General features: G+C 35.5%; 1 pseudogene across 1 annotated transcript; it reads left to right on the top strand.

Annotated features, from left to right (window-relative positions):
- The first annotated feature begins 4,265 nt into the window (after window positions 1-4,265).
- On the top strand, window positions 4,266-7,936 carry LOC149576873 (linoleate 9S-lipoxygenase A-like; annotated as a pseudogene). Its single transcript, XR_016363031.1, has 9 exons — window positions 4,266-4,425; window positions 4,632-4,912; window positions 5,034-5,274; window positions 5,366-5,689; window positions 5,777-5,862; window positions 5,970-6,077; window positions 6,160-6,467; window positions 6,643-6,906; window positions 7,086-7,936. The product of XR_016363031.1 is annotated as a linoleate 9S-lipoxygenase A-like (transcript).
- Window positions 7,937-8,951: the final 1,015 nt, after the last annotated feature.

Raw genomic sequence — 8,951 nt, 5'->3', positions numbered from 1 at the left:
AATCTTGCTACTATGACCATATAAAGAACCTTGTATATAGTGTTGAACAAAGATGTTGGGTGAAATCAAGTGAACTTTTTGGGATTTTTTATTTGGAAGAAGAAAGATATAAAAATGATTTATTTAAGAAACAATAATTTTGTCTCTCCTATCTTCTCCAAGAACAAGAATAATATCAATACCTAGAAAATTATGATAATTTGAAAAGGATATGGAGTTATATCGTATGGAAACTTGACCTTTATTTGAGGGAAAATCAATAACTAACTCCTGGATCTCTTCAAATGTAAACTTATGTAGATCTTAAGTTTACTTTTCTCCTATGTAACACATGTTTCCATAACATGCAATGATGAAATCAAAGGACGAAATCAAGTGAACTTTTTGGGATTTTTTATTTGGAAGAAGAAAGATATAAAAATGATTTATTTAAGAAATAATAATTTTGTCTCTCCTATCTTCTCCAAGAACAAGAATAATATCAATACCTAGAAAATTGTGATAATTTGAAAAGGATATGGAGGTATATCGTATGGAAACTTGACCTTTATTTGAGGGAAAGTCAATAACTAACTCCTTGATCTCTTCAAATGTAAACTTATGCTGATCTTAAGTTTACTTTTCTCCTATGTAACACATGTTTCCATAACATGCAATGATGAACTCAAAGGACATTTTAGGGGCTAAAAAGAATGAGCTTAAAGAATGATATTTGTTCATTAAAAATTTCTAAATAATATTCAAGAAAATCATCACTAGAATTATGAATGGATTTTATTTTATTCTTCTTATTCTTATTTTATTAGAGGCATGAAATAATATTTAATTTTTGTCTCTATTGATTTGATACAATTCCTTGAATTTACACTTCATGCATAGATCTTTGTGTAAAAGAATCTTTTCAAGATCTATTTTTGAATAGTTTTTTATTTTTTCTAAATTTTATCATTCATTTTGTACTATATTATTGTATCATTTGAGTCAAAGGGTTATCTTTCTATACTATCTTTTTAAACAATAATATTTCTCAAATGACAAAATTCCACTCTTGAATCTTCCCTTTCATAAATGATGTTTTTATAATTAATTGATACATTCATGATCCCATAAAAAGTGGTGAGTTTTTCTAGAAATATTTAATTATGGGGATAAATGAAACACCTATAAAATACAATGATTCTATTTTTGAACAACTTAATTCTTCTTCTTACATGGAGCAAATATAATTCATCACCAAAAATATTTGGAATGGATTTTGTTAAAAGAATTTAAGTAGCATTTTATTTAACTATAATCATTTTTTATTAAGGCAATATATTACATTTTAGACCTTGCATAATTTATTTTTTAAAATTAATTCATAAAGCTTATAAATCTTCACTTTTATTAAATATTAAACTAAACTAAACAACAAAATTTCTCATAGGACAGACAAATATCAGTAATTTTCCATCTGTAGAATTTAATGCATCTAGAATGTCTTCTAAAATTTCAAAATAATAGAAAAAAATACTATTCAGTTGTCATGTGTGATTAATAATTTTGAGGTGCAACCTTTTTGTGAATAGAAATGCTTTGATTGAAGAGTTGGAATTTCTTTTCTCTATCAAGATATCATTAAAAAGATATGTTATTAGGTACAATGTTTCCTATGAGACCACTTGATTTTGATATGTTAGTAGTGGTAGGGTATAGCAATATTTTATGGAGTTTTGTAGGTCCGGTCCTATTCTTGTAATAAATATAATTGTCATTCCTCTAAGTTATATTCTTCTCAATCTTGGTCATGTTGGAATCACTTTTATTTTCTTAAAAATGAAATGAATATCTCACTTATACAAAGGCATAAGTGAATTATTTCTCTGTGCTGTAATTTTTTTTGTCATTTTCATCTTGACTAAAATTATATTCAAGGTCATTTAAAAGTGATAGAAAAACTCCATTCAGTCATTATGCCCCTCAAAGTTCATATAATTAGCTAGTTTACCCATGTTGGCACTTTTGCAAGTTTGACAAACTAAATAAATAGTCCATAAGGTTTTTCTAAATGCTATTTCTATTGCTATCTTTATATGGTTTTTTTTTTTTCAAGCCATTGTTTAAAGTTATAATGATAACCTCAAATTTTGCTTTAGCTCCTAAGTAAAGTTTCATGTCTATAAATATTCCAACTTGATTAAGTAAATTGGAAAAATGTTTAGTACCTACTCACATCTATAAAAGACTTCATTGTCCATTGCATTTGAAAATATTGATAAATGATAGCCTTCTCAAAAAATTTGAAACATTAAATAAAGTGGTCATTCTTCGAAAGCATACCACTATGAATAGTTCTAACATATGTTGGCTAGACAAAGAAGTTTCTAAGAACTTGTTAAAGAACTTTAACAAGTTTCAAATTCCCCAAAAGGAAGGTAACATGGGATATTCAGAACTCAAAAGTATTCTTGGAAATAGTTTGACCCCCAATGAAGTTAATGAAAAGTATCTCAAAATGTATAATGCTATAGTCATATCCGTTGAGCTATATTATGCCTAAATGTATTTCAAAACATGTCATATACTTATTGATGTTATATGTATCAAACACTATCCACCTATAATAATATTGGATCTTACTTTTGTATTACCCTCAACCATAAACATCACACATTAACCACTATCATCGAGGCTAAAATTGTTTAAATAGGCAAAGTTGACTTACTTTTTTTAAATTTTAAATAGGCAAAGTTGACTTACTTTTTTTTAAATTTATTTTTTTACTAGTGTGCAATGTTCAAGGTTTCCTATGTTTTAGATATTTTAAATTAGTTGTATAGTATAGCACATATTTTTAACATTTTTGAGTAGAGGAATGATGAGACAATAATAAGAATATTTTATGATTATTAACACAAAAAATCTTTCTTCTTTCTATTAAATTAAAACTTGTAATATTATTTACATTTAAATAAATAATTAGAAGATACTAAATAAGTATCTAGATAAATATAATATTATAAGTCATAATCAATTGACTTTTCATTACTAAAAATCACTATGATACTTGATATTAATATATTGAACTTTTTATTATGTGTGTTTAGAACATGGTGAGTAAACAAATTAATTTATGTAAAACGTTTTTTTTAATAAAGTACGCCGGCATGGATAGGAACTCATTTTATATAATTTTTTATGACGAAGTCACCATAAATAAATTTGTTCTTCTATTATTATTTATAGAAATCTGGGTTGCAACTACATGAGGTTGAGGATGGAATCTTCTGCAGGCCGTAAGACAGCGATATGATTCGTGAACAGTGCAAAGTCTCAAGAGGTTTCCGTATATTTTACTCAACTCCTATTGCACATGATTTTATCACGTTAGGTTTTCCACAATGCGTAGGTGTTTGACGACCGAATTATTTCCTTCTTCCTTTAAAAAAGAATTATCCTCGTCCTTTCGAAACCTTTAAAACGAGTTTGATTTGATGATGGTTGCATGTACCCAGTTAATGCTGAACACGTCATATTTGCGGGATGCATAAAAACGTTTAAAAGAACGACAGAGACTATAAATGATAAAAATAAATAAATACCATGGGCCCACTGTCATGATGCATTCTAGGACTGTTGACACTAAAACTACGTTGAATATAGAGGGGTTAAGTTCATGTAGCCGGCCAATTATTGTCGTGAGGATGTTGTGAAGCACGTGACCATATTATCCTCTCGCTCCTTCGCCATGTAAGGCTATTTATAGAGCAGTACTTGCAACTAAGCCAAACCAAATTATATCTTCATTGTTCCTAAGGTCCCGTTTGGTTGCTCGAAGATGAGGGCCAAAACCGGGTTATTAGGGGTAAAACCAAGTTTTGCAAAAAACTTTTGGTGTTTGGTTGGTTAAAATTATAATCTGGGTTTCAATTTCATCTTCCAATTTTGGTCAAAAATTGGAAGAAGTTTCTTCCTACAAAAAGGTGGAATTCGAAATTAAAATCAGGTTTTGAATTTTATGACAGCTTTTTTAATAATATTGTGGGGTCCACAGTATATTCATCTTCCATGTCAACCAAATGGACCATTGGCTTTCCAAACCACAAAATCAGGTTTTCGAAAACTTGGTTATAAGATAACCTGGTTATGGCACAAATTTACCTTCCCCAACCAAACAGTAGGCACAAAGTCTGAGTCTGAGTCTGCAGCAAGTGATATATATTAGCAGATTGTAATCGAGTAAGATGGGTTTAATTACAACAGCTACAACAGTGGGCAGCAATTGAATGGGTTCACCGGACTATGAGATGAATGGCGAAGTGGTGCTGCAGAAAGTGGCTCTCCTCCACTTGACGGACTACGCCACAACGCTGGCTGACGAGGCATCCGAATTGATGGGGAAGAAAATCTCTCTTCAGCTTGTGAGCAGCGACCAAGTGGATCCCGGTAATAATCTATGCATAATAGTAATAATAATAATATAAGCTTTAAGATTGCTCATGGGAAGTGCATTTCTAATATTATATTATAATTAGTTTACACATAAATTTGTATTTGTATGTTGAGATTAAAGGGTGTGAAAATTTGACGAGTGGTATATTCATCCTAGTTTGATTAATGTGATGTGATGCGATGCATGTTGTCTTGTGTAGAAACGGGATTGGGAAAAACGATGGGGCAGCCTTCTTACTTGAAGTGGAGTCCTTGGGACGGACCCATCTCACACGAGACAAGCTGCGCCGTGTCGTTGAAATGGAACTCTCCACTTGGATTCCCGGGCACATTTGTCATAAAAAACATGCACGCCAGAGAGTTCTTTCTAAAATCACTCACCATATTCGTCCCTGGCCACGACATTGTTCGTTTCCAATGTAACTCGTGGATAGCCCCCTCTTCTGTGAACCACAATGACCGTGTCTTCTTCGCCAACAAGGTCTGCCATTCCTCATCGCTAACAGATATATAGCAATTGTAAGGTTTTAAATTATTCAGGATTTGACCAAATAGTAGAAGCGCTAACATGAAGGTGAATGTGAATGTGTGTTTATCATCAGAGCTTTGTTCCGGAGGAAACCCCGGTGGGGCTGAGAAAGTTGAGGGAGATGGATTTGAAGTCCCTGCGAGGAGACGAAAGCGGAGAAAGGAAGGTGTCGGATCTCATTTATGATTACAACGTCTACAATGACATTGGGGAGCCAGAGAAGGATGCAGAGCTGCAGAGGGAAGTGCTGGGTTGATCGCAGGAGCTCCCATATCCCAGGAGATGCCGAACTGGTCGTCCGCGCGTTCAAACAGGCATGTGTCTATATACATGTATACTCACTAGTCATTATGTAACTGTAAGCCTGTAATCTTGACACATGTTTTCTTATTGAATCTGTTGCAGCCCCCGAATTCGAGACTCGCACAAGCTTGATCTTCATTCCCCCGGACGAAAGGTTTCCTTATTCTGACTTTTCCGACTTTGGAGCTCACCTCATAGACGCAGTTGCTAACCTCATCGTTCCCACTCTCACTAATCTCTTCGATCACGCATTCGACTCCTTTGATGACGTAAGCGACCTCTACAAACGAGGTCTCAAAACTGCCCACAATTCTCTCAGGACTCTCCGTCAGGATAGCAGCCCACTGCATTTTGTTCAGGGACTCCTCGACAGCATCGAGGATGACATTCCGCTCATTAATTTCACTCGCCCGCAAATTATCCAAGGTATAAATATATTAGCATTGCTTCATTAATCGATCTACAATCTATTAAGGTTAAACAACAATTGAACAAATCTTTTGCACACCACAGCGGATGAGTGCGCTTGGAGAAGCGACGAGGAATTTGCACGCCAGACACTTGCAGGACTGAATCCATTGATGATCAACTGCCTGGAGGTAACCTTGACCCACATTCTATAACTCCCCAAAATCTTCACATTTATAACTCTTCTTCTCTTGTCTCTTCAATAACATAGACAATGGCCGCTTTGAAATTGAAACAGACATTTCCTCCCACGAGTAGCTCGGATGAAAGGATACACGGTCCAAAGAAGAGCGCCATCGTCGCGCAGCACATAGAAATGAACCTTGAGGGCCTTTCGGTGGATAAGGTCTTTATTTTCTTCAAAAGCTCCCTCTTCCTTAATCTACCTGTTATTGAAATCTAATGTAAAATTAATGTGGAAAATGCAGGCCACTGCTTCTAAAAGGTTATTTATTGTGGACTACTATGATGTTTATATGCCTTACGTGGAGCGTATAAACAAGCTGTCGAAAGATGCCAAGACATATGCAAGCCGCACGCTTTACTTCCTCACCAAGGGAGGGATTCTGAAGCCAGTGGCCATCGAGTTGTGTTTGCCACCAATTGATGATCAGGCGGCCGTAAGAAAGGTTTTCACACCAGGGGAACATGGGACAGAAGAAGGAGCACTGGGGCAGCTGGCCAAAGCCCATGCTAAAGTCAATGATGCAGGTTACCATCAGCTCGTCAGTCATTGGTGAGTACCATTTTCCGACCTATATTTTCACTATGCAGTACGCACATTACCATTTTCCCACCGTACTATACCAACAACCACTTATACTATATTCTGGCAAAATCGATCAAAGATTATATAAGTTGCCTAAAAACTTCTTAAAGATAAACACGTTTTGCTCTCCAATTGTCCGCAGGTTAACAACACATTGAATCACGGAGCCTTTCATTATAGCAACCCACAGACAACTAAGCAAAATGCACCCAGTATACAAATTGTTAATACCTCATTACCTGGATACCATGGACATCAATCAAGCTGCCCGTCAGAGTTTGATAAATGCGTCAAGTATTATTGAACAAGGCTTCACGCCTGGCAGATATTGTATGGAAATGTCATCTAAAGCCTACAAGCAGTGGAAATTCAATGAACAAGGATTAGAGGCCGATCTGCTCAAAAGGTAACCTATTTAATAGCTCGACTGCCGCATTACCTATGCTGGTTCATAACATTTATTCGTAATATGGTGAAATGTTTCTAAAAAGCTGATTGCTGTCCTTTTACATCCGTTTCATTTTTCCGATCCAGTTAACAGAGATACCGAAAATTTGACCCGTTACTTCACAATGTACTGTGCAGGGGAATGGCAATCCGTGATTCAAAGGCACCGAATGGTTTGAAGCTTGTGATCGAGGACTACCCATATGCTGTTGACGGTATAGAAATATGGTTTGCCCTGAAACAGTGGGTTTCAGACTACCTGTCCCTGTACTACAAGGATGATGCCTCCATTAGAAATGACAAGGAATTGCAGGCCTGGTGGGATGAGATAGTAAATGTCGGCCACGGAGACCTCAGGGATGATCCAAGCAGATGGTACAAGATGGATTCCTTGGTTGAAGCAGTTCAAATAGTGACGACTATAATCTGGACTGCATCTGCTCACCATGCTGCAGTCAACTTTGGGCAGTACTCGTACGGGGGATACATGCCCAATCTACCTACAAGGAGTAGACGCTTGATTCCAGACAAGGGAACACCTGAGTATGATGAACTTGTTAAGGATCCAGAGGAATTCTTCCTCAAGACCGTCTCCTCTCCCACGCAAGAAACCCTTGTCATGGCTGTTCTGGAGATTTTGTCAAAGCATGCAAAAAATGAGGTGTATGTGGGACAGTTGCAGGGCTCCACCATGGATAGAGCAGATGATCCCCGTATTCAAGAGAGATTTACAAAATTTTCAGAGAACATGACAAAGATTGAGAATAATTTAATTGACAGGAATAACAACTGTCATGTTTACAAGAACAGGATGAAGGCAAAGAGAAAGACAAATACACAGAAATAACACTGATTTTATTGCCTTACTGCCTTGCACAAATGCATTACATAAGACCTCTATTTATAGAGATCTGAGAATACTCTAGAATCCACATAGAACATTTTAAACATGTTAATTATATTAAACATGGACTATTATTTTGTGGGCTGGACGGCTAAGTTGTCTCTTATTTAATATGGATGGTGCTGGAGTGTTCTTTGATTGTGGACGGCTGAGTTGGGCTCGTTGTCTGCTTTTAATGGCAGAAATTAATACTGCCAACTACTCCCAACACTCCCCCTTAATTTTTGTCATTAACTAATTTTGCATCAGTAATATCCAATTTCTCTCGCAGATATTCAAAGTTATTCTTTGGTAATGCCTTAGTGAAAATATCTGCCAATTGATCTTCAGATTTGTAGAACTCAAGGTAGATTTCTCTATTATTGACCAATTCTTTGATGAAGTGATACCTTGTATCAATATGTTTGCTCCTCTTATGAAATACATGATTTTTAGATAATGCTATTGCTGATTTGTTATTACAAAGAGTTGGCGTTGGATCCTCCTGATGATGGTGAAGATCAAGCAAAATTCGACGCATCCATACTGCTTGATATGCTGTGGAAGTGGCAGCTACATATTCTGCTTCAGCTGATGAGATTGTCACTATAGGTTGCTTCTTTGATACCCATGTTACAGCTCCTAATCCAAGGTGAAAGATATATCCAGAAGTGCTCTTCCTGTCATCAATGCTACCTGCAAAATCATTGTCAGTATAACCAATTAAACCAAAATTGTTCGCTTTGCAATATAGGATTCCATATCCCATTGTTCCTGCAATATATCTCAATATCCTTTTTCCAACTTGCTAATGAGAATTTTGTGGTGATTCCATGAACCTTGAGATCAAACTGACACTATACATGATGTTTGGCCTTGTAACTGTCATATACATTAAACTTCCAACAAGTCTTTTAAACATAGTTGGATCAACATTTGAGCCCTTTTCTACCTTGCTAAGTGTTGTTCCTGTTGCAATTGGAGTTGACACTGGATTGCAATTCATCATTTTAAATCTCTTTACAACATCCTTTATATACTTGGATTGACAAATGAAGATACCTTTGTCACATTGAATAACTTCAATACCTAAGAAATATCTCATCAACCCCAAATTTGTC

Source organism: Cupressus sempervirens, chromosome 1 (genome assembly GCF_028749045.1).
Source record: "Cupressus sempervirens isolate cs-2001-9-10 chromosome 1, ASM2874904v1, whole genome shotgun sequence".
NCBI lineage: Eukaryota > Viridiplantae > Streptophyta > Pinopsida > Cupressales > Cupressaceae > Cupressus > Cupressus sempervirens.
This window is presented reverse-complemented; position numbering and strand designations above follow the sequence as displayed.